This window comes from Hylobates moloch, unplaced genomic scaffold (assembly GCF_009828535.3).
Source record: "Hylobates moloch isolate HMO894 unplaced genomic scaffold, HMol_V3 SCAFFOLD_12, whole genome shotgun sequence".
Lineage (NCBI taxonomy): Eukaryota > Metazoa > Chordata > Mammalia > Primates > Hylobatidae > Hylobates > Hylobates moloch.
This window is the reverse complement of record NW_026652287.1, coordinates 28027083-28045977: the sequence shown is the minus strand read 5'-3', so window position 1 is coordinate 28045977 and position 18895 is coordinate 28027083. Positions and strand designations below refer to the sequence as shown.

The window sequence follows — 18895 nt, the reverse complement described above, 5'->3', positions numbered from 1 at the left end:
CCAGGAGCGCAAGATTACAGTGAGCTATGATTGTGCACTGCACCCCAGTGGATGACAGAGCAAGACCCTGCCTCTAAACAATTTTTTAAATTAAAATTGAAACAATGAAAAATTAAAAGTTACAGTAAGCTATAGTTTAACAAAGAAAAATATTTTTGTACATTTTGTGTAGCCTGTTTATAAAGTCTACAGTAGTGCACAGTAATGTCCTAGCCCTTCACATTCACTCACCACTCACTTACCAACTCACCCAGAGCAACTTCCAGTACTGAAAACTCCATTCATGGTAAGTGCCCTGTACAGGTGTATCATTTTTTATTTTTTATACTGTGTTTTTACTATACGTTTTCTATTTTTAGATATACAAATACTTACCATTGTGTAACAACTGCCTATAATATTCAGTAGAGTAATGTGCTATACAAACCTGTATAACACGTTACTGTACTGTAGCCTAGGAGCAATAGGCCATACCACACAGCCTTGGTGTGTGGTAGGCTCTACCATCTAGGTTTGTGTTAACATACTCTATGATACGCAATGATGAAATGCATCTAACAACACATTTCTCAGAATTTATCCCCATCGTTAAGCCCTTCATTAAGTGATGCATGACTGTATTTAGTGCCTTAGATTCTTGTTATCAAAGTGTGGTCTCGGGTCCAATGGCATGGCATCAACTGGAAGACTAAGAAACGCAGGACCTCAGTCAGCTCCCATCCCAACTCAACCTCCTGAATTGAAATCTGTACTTTAAATGGTATCCCAAAGGATTTGTGTTACTTTGAGAAGCACCTCCCGATACATTCAAAAAGGAATCATTTGATATTATCAGGCTTTCAAGTGTGAACAAGGATGTAAGCAGTGGTAACGCATACAGCCCTACTTGTGCAAGTATAAACTGCCAAAAGCACTTTGGAAAACAATTTGGCATTATCTACCAAAACTGAGAGGCATGTGCCCCACAGTCCAGCATTTCCATCCTTAAATCCCTGCCCTAAAGAAATTCACACTGTATACCAGAAGACACATGAAAGAATGTTCTTGGTAGCATTATTCATACTAGCAAAAACAAAAATGGAATTAATCCATGAGAAAGGACACATTGTGGCATATCTATACAATGGAATATAAGAATAAGGATATGACAAACACACATTTCAAGAGTGCTTACATTTGGTGAAGTGATACAAAAGCACCCAGGAGGTTCCAAAGGTATTGGTTGTATTTTTTAAGCTTGGTGGTGGATACCTAGTGTTTATTATTGTTCTTCAAATTGTGCATATACAACACTGCTTCGATGTGATTAATACTGTGATGGATGTTATTATTACTCCCCATTATTGGTCCCCTCCTACAAGAGGATTCTTGTCTCTACCTGTTGCCTTGTCATTTGCAAGGACTGTAGGAGAATTCTACTTCCTCATCTCCATTAGCATCAGGTTTGGCCATGGGACTCCCTTTGGCCAACAGAATAAGAGCAGCAGCAACACCTACAACAGAAACAATTCAGCTATGTCTCTTTGCTCCCTCTGTCATGAGAATGGCATGTCCTAGGCAGTTGCTGCTTCTTCAGACTGGGTCCCAAGACAACGACAGATGGAGAGATACAGCAACCACAGCCACCCCACAGCAATCAACAGGGTACACATAACAGGAGAAAGAAATAAAGCTTTGTCCCAGAAAGCCACTGAGAGTTTGGAATTGTTTATTATCACAGCATGACCTAACAAAAGCTAATTTAAAAAGTGTATGTTTTAAAAAGTAATCTGACCCACAGATTCCTATCCATTTTAGTTTAGGAGAGTCTCTCTGATATACTGAGCACTTAAAGGTTCTAGTCTATGATCAAGGAGTTTTAAAACACTGGCTTCCAAACATTTGAATCTCAAAAACCAAAATTTCCTCCCAAAATTTTACAAAGTTAAAAACAATTTTTTCCTAAAAAATAAGTATACATTTTAACACCAAAAATGTAGAAAGGACAAAATCTCAGACTAAAGGGCAGTCCTTTTCACTGAACACATTTAGATTTATGGAAAAGTTCATTTCATGTTTCCTGTGAGACTTTTGTCATAGTTTACCACTGGTTTATAGAGTCATGTCAGGGAATCATTGACTTAAAGGAAAATAAGACCAGACACTCCTTATGAATTCAACTTTACTTACAAAAATAAAAAAAGGGTCTTGTTCTGTCACTCAGGCTAGACTGCGGTGTTGCAATCATAGCTCACTGAAGCCTCAAACTCCTGGACTCAAGTGATCCTTGCACCTTAGCCTCCCGAGTAGCTAGGACTATAGGTGCAGGACACCACACCCAGCTAATTTTTAAATAGTTTGTACAGACAGGGTCTTGCTATGTTCCCCAGGCTGGTCTCAAACTCCTGGCCTCAAGTGATCACTTCCTCCTGCCTATGCCTCCCAAAGTGCCAGTATTATAGGCACGAGCCACCGTGCCCAGCCATAAAATTGCTCATTTTTAAAAATAAAGAAAACAAAGTATATTGTATGTATGTGGATCTACCAAACCAGAATCTTGGAGAAACTCTGCCTATTGTACTGAAAGAGGCATTCTGTTCCATTGCAAAAGTTAAATAACAATGCTTAGGAAATCCAGTACAGCTGAAAGTCAGGAGACACAGGTCATTCCTAATTACTAAGGATGGTATTAAATCAGAGTTTAACATTTTGTTTTCTTCCCACAACAATAAAAGAAAAAGTTTTAATGCAATCTATTACCAGTAATTATTTCACTTAGTTGAAAATCCCAGAACTTGTTGAGCAGGTATATATATTTATATAAACATATTAAAATCCACAGTACTATCAGACACACATACACACATACAGACACACCTAGAAATCGACTTATTTTATGGTTATTATATATTCTTACTTTTGCCACTCTGCAAGGATACATTCTGTTCTTTTAATTTTTTCTTTAAGTATACCTTCTCTATGTTTCTGTTTCCTATTATTATTTTTTTTTTTTTTTGAGACAGAGTTTCACTCTTTTTGCCCAGGCTGGAGTGCAATGGCGTGATCTCAGCTCACTGCAACCTCTGCCTCCCAGGTTCAAGCAATTCTCCTGCCTCAGCCTCCCAATTAGCTGGAATTACAAGCATGCACCACCACCCCAGCTAATTTTATATTTTTAGTAGAGACGGGGTTTCTCCATGTTGGTCAGGCTGGTCTTGAACTCCCGACCTCAGGTGATCCACCTGCCTCAGCTTCCCAAAGTGCTGGGATAACAGACGTGAGCCACCGAGCCCAGCCTTATTATTTTTATTTTTACTTTTTTAAAAGGCTCACCTGGGGGGAAGGGGGAACGGATAGCACTAGGAGATATACCTACTATTAAATGATGAGTTAATGGGTGCAGCACACCAACATGGCACATGTATACATATGTAACTAACCTGCACATTGTGCACATGTACCCTAAAACTTAAAGTATAATAAAAAACAAAAATAAAAATAAAAAAATAAAACATAAGCTAAAAAAAAAAGGCTCACCTCTAAAATGGAATCAAAGTATCTCCCTTTTATCTCCATTTATTTATTTATTTATTTATTTATTTATTTATTTATTTTTTGGCTAAAATACATAAAGTTAGCTCATGGCCGGGCATGGTAGTTCACACCTATAATCCCAGCACTTTGGAGGGCCAAGGCAGGTGGATCACCTGAGGTCAGGAGTTTGAGACCAGCCTGGCCAATAGGGTGAAACCCCATCTCTACTAAAAATACAAAAAATTAGCTGGGCGTGGTAGCAGATGCCTGTAGTCCCACCTACTCGGGAGGCTGAGGCAGGAGAATTACTTGAAACCGGGAGGCAGAGGTTGCAGTGAGCCAAGATCATGGTGATCCCGACCTCAGGTGATCCACCTGCCTCTGAGCGACAGAGCAAGACTCTGTCTCAAAAAAAAAAAAAAAAAAAGTTAGCTCCTAAGAAAAACCTTTTTTTTTTTTTCTTCAACTTTTATTTTAAGTTCTGGGGTACATGTTCAGGGTGTGCAGGTTTGTTACATAGGTAAATATATGCCAGGGTGGTTTGCTGAACAGATCAACCCATGACCCAGGTATTAAGCCCAGCTTCCCTTAGCTGTTCTTCCTAATGCTCTCCCTTCCCCCACCCCCACCCTGACAGGCTCCAGTGTGTATTGTTCCCCACCATATGTCCATGTGTTCTCATCATTCACCTCCCACTTATAAATGAGAATATGTGGTGTTTGGTTTTCTGTTCCTGTGTTAGTTAGCTGAGGATAATGGCTTCCAGTCTCATCCATGGCCCTGGAAAGAACATTATATCATTCTTTTTATGGCTGCATAGTATTCCATGGTGTATATGTACCACGTTTTCTTTATCCAGTCTATCACTGATGAACATTTGCATTGATTCCATGTCTTTGCTATTGTGAATAGCACTGCAAAGAAAAATCTTGACTTTTTGGCTTAACCTAGAAACTTTCCACTGAAACTGAATTCAAGAACTCACATAGGTTTCATTTAGGGAACAGAAGTGAAATCAAACTTTCTTAACAAGTTGGGGAACACGGAAGAGAGGTGAAAGGACAATCAACTGTCATGTCAGTAACACCGAATTGCTGTAAAATGGGTGGTCCTGAATTATCTGCACAAACACAAAAGCTTGAGAGCTTGAGACATCACAGACACAATTTAGCTACTGATACCCCAAAGCTAGCCGATTCCATAAAACAATTGCTCATTTCTAGGGTTGCCCACTGACAGAAAAGAATAATGTCATAACATTTATCAATCCTAAAGTTTCTACATGACTAAACATTTGTAAAGCATTTGTTTAAGCCTACAGAAGTAATAATGGATCCATTGAATAAATTCTCTATATAATAAATCCTCAATACATCGCAAATAATTTTTCAAATAAAACCAGACCCAGAGCCACTGATTTTGTTCTCAGAATCACAACCCTCAACTCTCGCCTCCTAAAAAAAATTAATATAAATTTTTTAAAGGAATTTTTATTTGGAAGAAGGATATATCAAAAGCAAGCCAATGAATCAACTCAAACACAATCCAGTTAAACCAACTCTTAACTGAGAAAATGTTGACAGAATAAATATGCTATGTGTCCAAAGAACTAAGTGGATTTCATAAACAGAGTACAGTTCATTCTATCAGTTAGATTATATCTAGCTCCTATCAAACCAGGCAATCGAAAAGTGAAAAATATCAAATAGCTAATGCATGTGGGGCTTAAAACCTAGATGATGGGTTGATGGGTGCAGCAAATCACCATGGCACATGTATACCTATGTAACAAACTTGCACATTCTGCACATGTCTCCCAGAACTTAAAGTAAAATTAAATTTTAAAAAGTGAAAAATAATTTAATCATTTAATTTGGAATTATGATTAAACTGACAGCAATGAATAAACAGTTTTTATTCATTCAAACAATTACCAAAAGTATTAGTGCTGCTGTTTGAGACAATTCAACCAGTAGATGGATGGCAAACTAGGTGAATTAGAGAACTCTATTTTGAAGTTGAGAAAGTGCTTTTAAACAACAAAAAAAAGAGGTATATTTATTTCCCCTACTCTATCTTAAACATTTCTTACATGTATCTTATTTTTAAAAAACTACCAAACACTTAATGACTCTCTCTTACGACTGACATGTGGCTGGGCACAGTGACTCACACCTGTAATCCTAGAACTTTGGGAGGCTGAGGCAGGTGGATCACTTGAGCCAGGGAGTTTGAGACCAGCCTGAGCAACATGGCAGAAACACGACTCTACAAAAATACAAAAATTAGCCAGGCATGGTGGCTCATGCCTGTATTCTCAGCTACTCCAGAGACTGAGGTGGGAGGATCACCTGAGCCTGAGAAGTCGAAGCTGTAATAAGCCATGATCATATCACTGCACTCCAGCCTGGGCCATAGAGTGAGATCTTGTCAAAAAAAACACACAAAAAAAACCAAAAAAACAAAAAAAACCATGTTAAATTCATTAATTTCCTGCAAATGATTTCAGAGAACTTTACCTCCTCATCACTCAGCACCTCTTCCCCTATACAGTCACAGGAACGTTTATTTAGAAATTACAGCTATAGAAGGTCTTGCTACTTAAAAATAGTATTTTTGCTTTTCTTCAATAAAAATTGAGCCAGCTTTTTTTACTTTAGCAGTGAGGAAACTTACAGCTATGTCTGAAACTCAAATTTTATAATTGATTTACTCATCTAATGTTATACTCATAGTTTTATTTTCTCTGGTACTCTGTAAGTTGTATTATTTATGTTTTATTCTTATGTACTCTATCTTCTTACACAGAGTCAGCTTATAAAAAAATACCTACAAGAAATAGTGAGTTCCCTGGCACTTATAAATCTGAAATAGCTAAATTTAGAAACTAAATAACTGCAGTTCATTAGCATTTCAAATGAGTAGAAATTGTTATTCAGGATTCATACAAAAGTATACTTCCATACTTTATCCTTAACACATTTTTATACTCTCACAGTTCAATTTTTAAAATGCAAAACCCACTCTAGGACCAAATTAAAATACACACTTGACTCTGTATAATTAAACTGAAAGTTAAAACCTTCCAGAATTTTAAGGTGCAGAAAAGATGCCAATGGGTTAAAGTTTAAAAGGAAAAAAAGCAAAAACCTTCTTTTTAAGAGAAGAGAAAGGAAGAAAGGGAGCCAATGTATCAACGCTTAGAAGAAAAACAAAATTATCTTTTTAAGAAAACTAAACAATCTGGAATCGTCACCGAGAAAGTTAAAGAAATTCGAGATCAAATACAATGTAGAGCAGAGGAGCTTCAAAACACCAGACCCTGGGGCCTTCTCGGCCAATGGATGCCCTGGATTCTCCCCTTCTTAGGACCTCTAGCAGCTATAATATTGCTACTCCTCTTTTGACCCTGTATCTTTAACCTCCTTGTTAAGTTTGTCTCTTCCAGAATCAAAGCTGTAAAGCTACAAATGGTTCTTCAAATGGAGCTCCAGATGCAGTCCATGACTAAGATCTACCGCAGACCCCTAGACCGGCCTGCTAGCCCATGCTCCAATGTTAATGACATTGAAGGCACCCCTTCTGAGGAAATCTCAACTGCACAACCCCTATTACGCCCCAGTTCAGCAGGAAGCAGTTACAGTGGTCATCGGCCAACCTCCCCAACAGCACTTGGGTTTTCCTATTGAGAGGAGGGTCTGAGAGACAGGACTAGCTGGATTTCCTAGGCCGACTAAGAATCCCTAAGCCTAGCTGGGAAGGTGACTGCATCCACCTTTAAACATGGGGCTTACAACTTAGCTCACACCCAAACAATCAGGTAGTAAAGAGAGCTCACTAAAATGCTAATTAGGCAAAAATAGTAGGTAAAGAAATAGCCAATCATCTATCGCCTGAGAGCACAGCGGGAGGGACAATGATTGGGATATAAACCCAGGCATTCGAGGTGGCAACAGCTACCCTTTTTGGGTCACCTCCCTTTGTATGGGAGCTCTGTTTTCACTCTATTAAATCTTGCAACTGCAAAAAAAAAAAAAAAAAAAAAAAGGAAAAAAGGAAAAGGAAAAAAATTACTTGCCATCTGTAAGGTTATCATTTTTATTCTACAATTTTAGACCACGAATCTCTCATAATTTTCACGGCTATCACATCTTAAATACTTACTTGGAGGACTCATCCACAAGCCCTTCTCTTTCCCCTATTCCCAGAAAGAAGTAGCACTCTACCATGAACTGGTAGCACTGAAGCACATTACCTCCCATTAGATTATGAAGTGGGCAGTGCAGGACAGCCTCCACACCAAGGTCTTCCTCAGGTGGTGGCCTAACATCACCTTCCCTTACTGGGACACCTTCGTAATGGCACCACGCAAGGGATGAGGCCAAGCTTCTACCTTCCCCAAACTGCGCTTTCTGTAAATCAGTTCAAGTGCACCAACTAATCACAAGAAACTAAATTGAGATTACGTAAATCACAGGTACATAGTATCATGTTACTCAATTATCTTGGCATCAAGTTGAAACAATGACCTAACTCTGAGTTCTTTACTCCTGCAATCAAGTTTCTCTTCTACCCTTTGGTCAGGGCTGAGCACTACTTTATTCAAATACCAGTTTGTGAGTTTGTTTGTTTTCAAAAGAACTCTTTTCTGGAGAGTTCGAAGCCCAACTTGAAATTTAGGCTAAAACTATTCTCAAAACCACCCCAAAGGCCAATTTAGCTGTCATATAGTGATCTTTGCTCATAAAAATTCCTAACTACCCTTCTTTCCCGGATTAGTTAAAAGTGTGTTTCTAATATCCACTGGCATAGAGTTATCTTCTATTGTTTTAATTTTTTTCATAAGACTAATATGTATTCAATGTAAAAAAAAAAAAAAAGAGGTCAGGCATCACACAGTGGCTGATGCCTATTATCCTAGCACTTTGGGAGGCTGAAGTGGGCATATCACCTGAGGTCAGGAGTTCAAGACCAGCCTGGGCAACATGGTGAAACCCTGTCTCTAATAAAAATACAAAAATTAGTGGTGCACACCTGTAATTCCAGCTACTCGGGAGGCTGAGGCAGGAGAATCGCTTGAACCCAGGAGGCGAGGTTGCAGTGAGCCGAGATCGCACCACTGCACTCCAGCCTGGGCAACAGAGCAAGACTCCATTACAAAAAAATAAAAAATAAAAATAAAAAGTAAGAAAAGAAAAGAAGGCTGGGCGCAGTAGCTCACACCTGTAATCCCAGCACTTTGGGAGGCCAAGGGGGTGCAGATCACAAAGTCAGGAGATTGAGACCATCCTGGCTAACACGGTGAAACCCTGTCTCTACTAAAAATACAAAAAATTAGCTGGGTGTGGTGGCAGGCGCCCGTAGTCCCAGCTACTCAGGAGGCTGAGGCAGGAGAATGGCGTGAATGCGGGAGGTGGAGCTTGCAGTGAGCGGAGTGAGCGGAGTGCACCACTGCACTCCAGCATGGGTGACAGAGCGAGACTCCGCCTCAAAAAAAAAGAAAAGAAAAAGAAACCACAAAAGATAAACAAAAACTGTTTATCCTGAAAATCCACCATCCAGCGATAGTCATTGGTGACATATTGGTATACATAAATTTACTATATTTTTTCGAAATATATGTTTAAAACAAAAATAGGCTCATATTGGACATACTGCTTTGCATCCTGCTTTTTCCATTTTATAACATATCCAAAAAATTGTCTCAATCAATATTCTACAGTTATCTTTAAATAAAAGGCAACAGCCTTCATTCAATTAATACATTCTAAATACTTTCAAACAATTCAGAATTCTGCTGTACTCCATTTTTTCATAGCCATAATTCACTTATATCTTATATAGGTTACATACTTGTGAATAAATAACTACAAATGAACCATCAACCTCCAAGGTGAAGCAAGGTGATACACCAAGTCCATGGTGTTATCTCCCCTTCAATCCATCACATATAATTCAAAATGAAAATAACGCCAAACAAAACGAGTACAAGAGTCAAAAAAAGTAAGATGTTCCCCCCATGAATTCTACTTCATTGTTTTTAAAAAATTATAAAACATTAAAAATTTTTAATCTTTTTTGGCGACCCTTTCTAGTGGTCAAACATGCTTCGATTGCATATTAAGCATTGTTTCCAGGGATTGAGAAAGGAATAGATTTTTTATTCTAAGAAGTAGCATAGGAGTTTTAAATTCAAGTTATAAAATCCACATACAATCAAAATCCCATAACTGAGTTTACAAATTTCAATCAGGCACTTTCTTTTTCTTTTTCTTTTCTTTTCTTTTTTTTTTTTTTTTTTTTTTGTAGAGACAAGGTCTCACTCTGTTGCCCAGGAAGAATAGGATGGAGTGAAGGGTGTGATCCTGGCTCACTTTTTCCTTGAACTCCTGGGCTCAAGCAATCTTCCCACCTCAGCCTCTCTAGTAGCTGGAACTACAGGTGCATGCCACTATACCAAACTAATTTTTAAAAATTTTTTGTGGAGACAGTCTCACTACATTGCTCAGACTGGTCTTGAACTCCTGGCCACAAGCTATCTTCCCACCTTGGGCTCCCAAAGTGTTGAGTTTACAGGTATGGGCCACCACATCTGGCCCAGGCATATTTTTAAAAGGAGAATATTAACTGCTTATTTAAAGTTGTATTATTCATGTGGAATCTTTATGGCAAGTACTTTATGCTATGTTTGAAACTGTACAAATTTTACTGAGATGTTTGCAATGCTTTCATTTGATGAAAGATGACTTGTATTGAGTGATTTTTACGGGGAAATTTCAAGTGACTTACTTGTCAAATCTTCACACTTCAATTAAGAGAGATAATCTGCTTCCAAAAATTAACTGTCAAGAAGTGTCAACACACTAATGATAATGAGAGCAGTTAAGAGCTAGGGCTTCAGAGTCAAACTGGCTTACATCCTGACTTTCACTAACTGTGGGACCTATGCCTCTATACCTCAGTTTTCTTATGTAAATACATCTCCTTCACTGGTTTACGGTGAGGATTAAATGACTTAATACATATAAAGTGCTTAGAACAAACTTCAATTAATGTTAGCTAATATTACCATTATTCATCACTATTATTACACGTTTTTATAAAAGGCTCAAAACCTAACTTCCCACCTCTTTCTCCTCTTACCAATGAAATATACTATGTCATACAATCACAAAAATGTTGTACGTTGCTGTACTGAATTGCCAGCTTTTATTTTTATCTTTTTTTTTTTTTTTTTTTTTTTTGAGACAGAGTTTCACTCTGTCGCCGAGGCTGGAGTGCAGTGGTGCGATCTCGGCTCACTGCAACCTCCACCTTCTGGGTTCAAGCAATTCTTCTGCCTCAGCCTCCTGAGTAGCTGGGACTACAGGTACGCACCACCATGCTTGGCTAATTTTTGTATTTTTAGTAGAGACGAAGTTTCACCATGTTGGCCAGGCTGGTCTGGATCTCCTGACCTCAGGTCCACTCACCTCAGCCTCCCAAAGTGCTGAGATTCCAGGCGTGAGCCACCACACCTGGCCATTGGATTTTAATTTTAAGATGAACTGTTTTGTTCTAATTTTGTATTAAAAAAACAACTGGATTTTAATATTTATATTTTATATAACTTATCCTATTTTTCATTAAATTAAATTGCCAGTATATTTTTTAAATTACATACATATTTTACATATATATATATATATATGCACTAACCAATATAAATACATACTAAACGGTACATATATATACCAAAAAGTACAAGTCTTCAGGGAACCACAATGTTTTAAAAGGAAAAAAAGACAATGAAAGTTGGATAAGGAACTAGCCCTAATACTGTTTTTTAATTTAAATATCATATCTTATATATATTTTAATTTACAAAGGACATCTAAATAACATTTTTATAATTTACACATAAACCAGATTATCTTAAATCTTACAATAAGGGTTATCCTGGGCTAATGAACTAAGTCTACTCAACCAGAACTCATGAAAGCATTAGAATCCACCATGAGTTTGCCTGGGGTCATTTTGAAACTCCACTAATCTAGAAATGTGACAACAGAGTTTGCTGACTTTTCTTGGAAATAATTAAAATTGTTATTACGGAAATTCTTTATTGTTTCTTATCTAAAAGACAGGCGAATGTAGTAGATATAATGTAGCAGCTGAGCTTTTGGGAACTAGGGATCCCTAAAAATTTTGCTTTCTTTGTCATATTTATAACAGTAGCCTTTCATTAAGTCCCAGTAGAATACACTGGATAATGACGAAAAAAATGTTTATTTCTCCAGGAAGTAGTCCTTTGGCCTAATTTGCTTCCTACATCATTTATACTTACCAGGAATATGAATAGCTTATAAAAATGCCACTCTCAGACTAAAAAAGCACGCTCCAAAGAACTAAACTCTAATCAATAAGTCCTACAAAATATATAAAAATTTAAACCTAAAGGAAAGGAGATCACCCATTCTATCTACATCAATACTATTTAAAGCAAAAAGAATCGCTTTCTCTTATATATACTGACCTCATTTTATCTTTTGTAAAAAAAAAAACCTAGAAGATAAGTATGTTCATCCTTTACAGTTTAGAAAACTGCATCTCAGAGAGGTTAAATAATATGCCCAAAGTTACAACGTCAGTAAGATAAAGACACAAGACTTGAGTTCATGACTTTCTGACTAACCAGTTAATGATAAGGAAGCCCCTATAGACATTTCTCTGTGTTATAATCCTCTGGCACCAGTGTACGCAGCCATGGGCACGAGGATGATAGAACCAAGGTGTATCATCAGTGTTCCCTCTCAGCTCCTTTCATGCCAAACACTGGAACCTAGTAAACTGGATTCAAGTTATTTTTGAACACAGTTTATTGCTCAAGAATGGAAACAGCTCCTTCCCAGGTTTCACCTCTGATTCATAGGTGAACTATCTCTGCACTATCTTCTGTTACTCAATCAATAAGTGAACAAATATGGCTGGGCGTGGTGGCTCATGCCTGTGATCCTAGCACTTTGGGAGGCCGAGATAGGCGGATCACCTGAGGTCAGGAGTTCGAGACCAGCCTGACCACCATGGAAAAACCCCGTCTCTACTAAAAATACAAAATTAGCGGGGCATGGTGGTGCATGCCTGTAATCCCAGCTACTTGGGAGACTGAGGCAGGAGAATCGCTTGAACCCAGGAGGCAGAGGCTGCGGTGAGCCAAGATCACACCATTGCACTCCAGCCTGGGTAACAAAAGCAAAACTCCGTCTCAAATAAATAAATAAATAAATAAAATGAACGAATATTTTCTGAAGATCCAGAAAAGTAATCATATCATAAATTGCCTTGTTTATAAGTACCAATACAAAAAACAGTGTGGAAGAAATAAGAGAACACTTATAACTTTAGTACCTGCTCCCAGAATGCTCTTACTTTATAACGCATTATTCCACTTATTTACATTAAGATCATCCTTTACATAAAAATTTACATACAGATTTACATAAAGATCATCCTTTAATTTTGTAGCTTTTGCTACAAAATTCTGCAAATTATCCACACAGTATTAGACAAAATGTAAGTGTTCACCAACTACAAGTTTTTTTTTTTAGACGGAGTTTCGCTCTTGTTGCCCAGGCTGGAGTGCAATGGCGTGATCTCAGCTCACCACAACCTCTGCCTCCCGGGTTCAAGCAATTCTCCTGCCTCAGCCTCCTGAGTAGCTGGGATTACAGGCATGCGTCACCATGCCCGGCTAATATTGTATTTTTAGTAAGGATGAGGTTTCTCCATGTTGGTCAGGCTGGTCTCCAACTCCCGACCTCAGGTGATCTGCCTGCCTCAGCCTCCCAAAGTACTGGGATTACAGGCGTGAGCCACTGTGCCTGGCTGGTGCACTGAACCTTTAAGAACAGGTAAGATTTAGAGAAATTGAGGGGAGGTGGGAAGGGGGAAGAAGGAAAAGCGCCTTTCAACAAGGTGAATAGTAATCAGGCAGAAAACTGATGGGAAAATGGGAAGGTATGAGTAGATTATTCAATATGACCAAGCAGCAAAATGAGAAACTTGGGGAAGACATGGAATGCCTGACTAGGGGGCTTAGGACTTTGTTTTCTAAATGAGGACAGTCCTAAATGAGCAAGAATAAATAACTTCCATTTATTCATTTATTTTAATTTTGAGACAGGGTCTCTGATATGCTTTGGTTGTGTCCCCACCCAAATAAGCTCCACGTGTCTAGGAAGAGACCGGTGGGAGGTGGTTGGATCATAGGGGTGGACTCCCCGACGCCGTTCTCATGATTTTGAGTGAGTTCTCATGAGATCTGATGGTTTTATAAGGCACTGTTCTGCCTTCGCTCCTCACACTTCTCTCTCTCCTGTTGCCATGTGAAGAAGGTCTTTGCTTCCCCTTCGCCTTCTGCCATGACTAAGTTTCCTGAGGCCTCCCCATGTGGAACTGTGAGTCAATTAAACCTCTTTCCTTTATAAATTAGCCAGTCTTGGGTATTTCTTTATAGCTCTGTGAGAACGGACTAACACAGTCTCACTACTTTTCCCAGGCTGGTCACGAACTCCTGAACTCAAGCCACCCTCCCACCTGAGTCTCCTGAGATAGCTGGGACTACAGGAACTGTGGCTGGCTAAACCTTTATTTTTAATGCAGAGGAACCCTTTATTTAAATTAAACCCTATGTGAAATCCCAATATATAAAACAGTTTTGTAAAAGCAAAGCAGTACCCATTGAAGCACCCTGGTTTCCACCCACTGGGTCCCCATATTACCCAACTTGAGAAGACCCTGAAATAACTCCTCACAGTTTAAAAACCACTGGATTAGAAAAAGATCTGCAAGGCAAATACCAAAGTGCTCAAAGCATTTACCTCTAAGGAACTGGGTATGCCTAGATTGACTCGGCTGGGGGAGAGGTAGGCAGTAATAGCAAGATTGAAATATCATTTTCACTTTTTTTGATTCTACATATTTTTATATTATTTGAACTTTTGAGTACTTTTTACTTTTTAATTTAAAAAGTAATTAACAGGAAGAAACTATTGCTCTAAAAAAGTATTTTTAATGGTTAAACTTTTTCAAATGGATTCCCATATTTTAGTAAATAATTTCTCTATAGCAGGACATTATTTGGCTAAATTACATTGCAATGAAAATGAATATCTCTGTGCCTAGTACTTTCCCATATTTAGAGTTATTTCCTTAGGATAAATTTATACAAGTTAACAGTTGCCATTTAGTTCTACAATGTACTACTTAAATTAAGACTCTGTGGAATATAAAAAGATAAAATTCTCTGATTGCTTTTAAAAAGCCATCTCACATTAGCAAAATTTGATTTTGGCAATCCAGTTTAAGATACATAAACCCTAACTTAAAAACTAATGAGCAAAATTTTTCACAAATCAAAAATTTAGTAAGATAAATTTGAATCAGAACTGAAATCTCCTTACCTTTTATGAACTTTCCGTAACTTCTTTTATCACTGATCAGAACCAAACACTAAAAGAATTTTTCCTTTATGGTTGGATTTCACAATTTAATTCTGTGAAGTCATAATACTGTCACAGTAGAATCATTCTCTGGCAACAAACTGACATCATTAAATTCTTATTTGTAAATTCTTTAGGGTATATGGATGTTCTATTTTCATTTGTAAGAACAAAATCTCTTTTCTGTTGATTCTTCATTAAGCTCATATGATTGATATATTTTTATCCATTCAGGTTGGTGCAAAAGTAATTGCAGTTTTAAACTGCAATTACTTTTGCACCAACCTAATAATTTATTCCTTTTGTCCTTAGCCCTTTTTCTAACACTGCCTTTGGGTGAGTGCTCAGAGAATGCCTCTAAGTTCAAACAAAACAGAAATGATTTCTGGATTGGCTGCTCCTGTGAGCAATCTGTGTTACTGCCCTGTACTCCCTGGGAAAAACATCAAAACCACAGTGTTTATTGTTCTTTTTATTATCTCTACTACTGTTTCAATGTAAGAACGCCCTCTGTTAAATTATCTTTTTAATAAATGTATGCAGTTCTATCATTAACATGATTTCAACTGAGAAAAAAAATTTGAATGAAAACTTTTTCTTTGTCCCAAAGCAGACATTACTAGAAACAGCAACGTCATGTCTACTACTGCATAATGTTCCTAATAGTAAAGGTATTTAGACTCTATCAACGAAGATTTGCTTAGTCTCTATTGTGAGCCAGGCACTACACTAGTTGCCAGAGACTCGATGTTAAAGGACAGAAGTGAAATCTGTTCTCACAGACCTTTTGGTCTTGGTGCAAAGGTACTTAGGCAAATGAATCCTTACGAACTGGGAGATTCCAATCACAAAAATAGTGGGAAGATTTTTTACAAGAAATAGATTGGAACCAGGTTTTGGAATACCTGTAACGCTGGGCCAATGAATTTGAAGTTGACATCCGAGTTAAGAAAGACCACGTACCCAAAGAGATCTTTTTCTAAAGATCTCTAATCAGGACCCGATTAGAACTTTTCAATAGTTTGTCATTTCCTCTAAGATAAATTCAACTTCTTTAATAAGGTTAACTAAATCCTGCATAAACACCCGTACTTACCCCTACAATCCAGTAAGTATCTGTGAGTGGCACACCCTTATTTTCTATTGTATTTCTTTTAAAAAACATGTGGATTACAACTCACTAATTTGCTTTCACAATCTACTAGTAGGTGCCTGCAGTTAAAGAAAAAAAATTTCACTTTAGTGTACCACATTCTCACACCTCTTGGCCTTTCCACATGTTCTTTTTGCTCAAAACACTTTTGCTCAACCTCACTCTTCCCTTTTACCTAGCTACTTCCTATTCAGCTTAAGATCTCAGCTCTTAAACATCATGTCCCTGGCCCTCATAGATAAGTTCCCCTTCTGTGGTTCCAAAGCACTCTACACTTAACCAATGCTTATTATGCTTTATTGTAATGGTACTTGTACTAATTGTTTTTCTAGGTTGTAACTCCTAGAGCAAGGACCCATTCTTGTTCACCACTGAATCCCAAAGCCTAGCCCAGTGCCTGTTACGTATTAGACATTCCATAAATATTTAACCAGTACTGGTAAAACAAGGAAATAGACTTGAATAATCTATATATTCAACTACACAATAAAATAATCACTCAAAAGTTTCTAAGAGATTTAGTTATTTCCAAGGAAAATATATAGTCAGTTCATTGTTATAAATGGTGAATTAGTTCCTAGGCTAGCCTACAAAACACTATTTATTTCCCATAACATACTTAACTATGAGAGGATGGCTGTTTACTTCTCTCTGCAATGACAACAGAACTTTCACTCCTCTAAGTAGGAGAAAACAAGAGTAAAGGAACACTTCTCTTTCTCTCCACCCCCATCACTAATTCCTCCCACAGGAAAGTGACTTATCTAATTGCTAGGATAGGTATAAAGGTCAACTTTTCAGACAGGCTCCACCCCTGAGCTCTCACTGGCTCTCTTGGACTTGCTGTGCCCTCAAGGAGAGAAAGTTTTCCGTTCCATTCTAACTGCTACAAGATAAGCTCCTTAGGACAGGACTTTCCCTTCCATTTCCTGGTGCAACAGTTTCATCTGGGTAGGTAAATTAAGAAAGAACAGTAAGCATGGGTCTAAGCTCAGTTCTCCAATCCAGCTTTATCAGAAATGAAAATTACACTATTATTTTAATAGTATTTAAATCTTTATCTGGCTTTAGTCTGATCTCAATTTGACTAGAATATGGAGAGAGAAGGGGTGTAACTAGCACACTTGAAAGCTTCAGCATGAACAACAGTAATCCCAGTCTAATTTCTGGGTCCTAGGAGAACAGTTAGCACGGAGGAGCAAGGTGGGGCAAAAGGAAAGAGGGATCAAATGAAGGAAAAGATTTCCACTTTTCCTATTTAGACATTTTTCTTGGGCAAAAATGTCTAAATAAGTCGAATCTGTCTTTATATCCTACAACCTTTCCTTCCAAATTGTTTCCTTCTTGCTTTTCTTTTCTCATCTTTCAGATCCCTCCTGCTATCTAAAGCTTTCCATTTTTTAACATCCTCACTTTCAGAAGTAGGGCAAACTTTACCCAGTATTCCAAAATGTTCCACGATCTCATAATACATCTACTATCCCTCCTCAAGTCAAAACTCCCACTTCCTTAGTGTAGCTAACCAAGAAGAAAGCAATCTGATTAAATCCATTCACATTAAAATAGAATAACTGACAGTTCTAGTCATTTCCATCTAAATATTTCTGTATTTGTTATTTTTAAGCTAAATAAATCTAACTACAGTACGTTCAGAGAGAAGAAAAGGGGTCCCTACCCTCATCTACCATAAAGGAGACAGGTCAGCTGTGACCATCACTTCTCAGGGATATCTGCATAGCGATTCCCAATTGCCCTCTACTTTCAGTGCTTCCCAATAAGCGCCACTAAAAACCCCAGCAGGCAGAGAAGGACAATTTGAGAAAACATCTGTAGCTGCAGGATATTTGTACATCCATTGGGTAAGTTGGTAACAATCAATATTAGGTTGGATAGTTTATATTTTCAATACGTTTGATAATAATTTAATTAGTTAAAACAAAGTAAAAACACATTTTAGGTTACAAACCCGAAATTACCAGCCTCATTCTTCTAAATAAAGGCAATGGCATAAAAGGGTTTATTCATATATCCATCATTTTGTAATGTATAGGTTGAAGAGCAGAGTTAGGCTATGCTTCACATGCTTTTTATCAGTTGCTTAGCTATTATTTCCATCTGGAACCTTTACTTGTATTTTCTGTAAAGTTTTGGAAATTGGGAAGTATACTTTTAAACAATGACAAAGATTCTTTTCTTGACGAAATTTTACTCAGGCCCCTGAACCTTCTAGGCCCATCTGTGCACTTCCTTGTAAAATGTAGTTTTATCAAAGAACCTTGCTAAGTCAGTTTGGCAACAGCCCCTGACTCTTGGCCCTTGCTTTTTTTTTTTTTTTTTTTTGAGTTAAGACGAAGTTTTGCTCTGTCACCCAGGCTGGAGTGCAGTGGCGTGATCTCGGCTCACTGCAACCTCCACCGCCTTCTGGGTTCAAGCAATTCTCCTGCCTCAGCCTTCTGAGAAGCTGGGATTACAGGTGCCGGCCACCACACCAGGCTAATTTTTGTATTTTTAGTAGAGACAGGGTTTCACCATGTTGGCCAGTCTGGTCTCGAACTCCCAACCTCAGGTGATCTGCCCGCCTCGGCCTCCCAAAGTGCTGGGATTACAAGCATGAACCACTGCACCCAGCCGGCCCTCGCTTTCTGATTACCCTCGCTACCTGATTACCCTCACAACCTGATTAGGTTCCTCAGCTGCCACTGTCCCCCAGGTGGTGTCTGATCACTCTGGCCTGTCTTCAACAAGAATC

General features: G+C 38.1%; 1 protein-coding gene across 4 annotated transcripts in view; it reads right to left on the bottom strand.

Annotated features, from left to right (window-relative positions):
• SLC41A2 (solute carrier family 41 member 2) overlaps nucleotides 1-18895 on the bottom strand; it is a 151157-nt gene that overhangs the window by 129407 nt on the left and 2855 nt on the right. The window contains exon 1 of one of the 4 annotated variants that reach the window (XM_058425498.1): nucleotides 14955-15024. The exons of the other annotated variants lie outside the window; for them this stretch is intronic. The gene's annotated coding sequence lies outside the window, so the exon portion shown is untranslated. Of the gene's footprint in view, nucleotides 1-14954; nucleotides 15025-18895 lie in introns of those variants that run through there. 4 annotated transcript variants of the gene reach the window in all.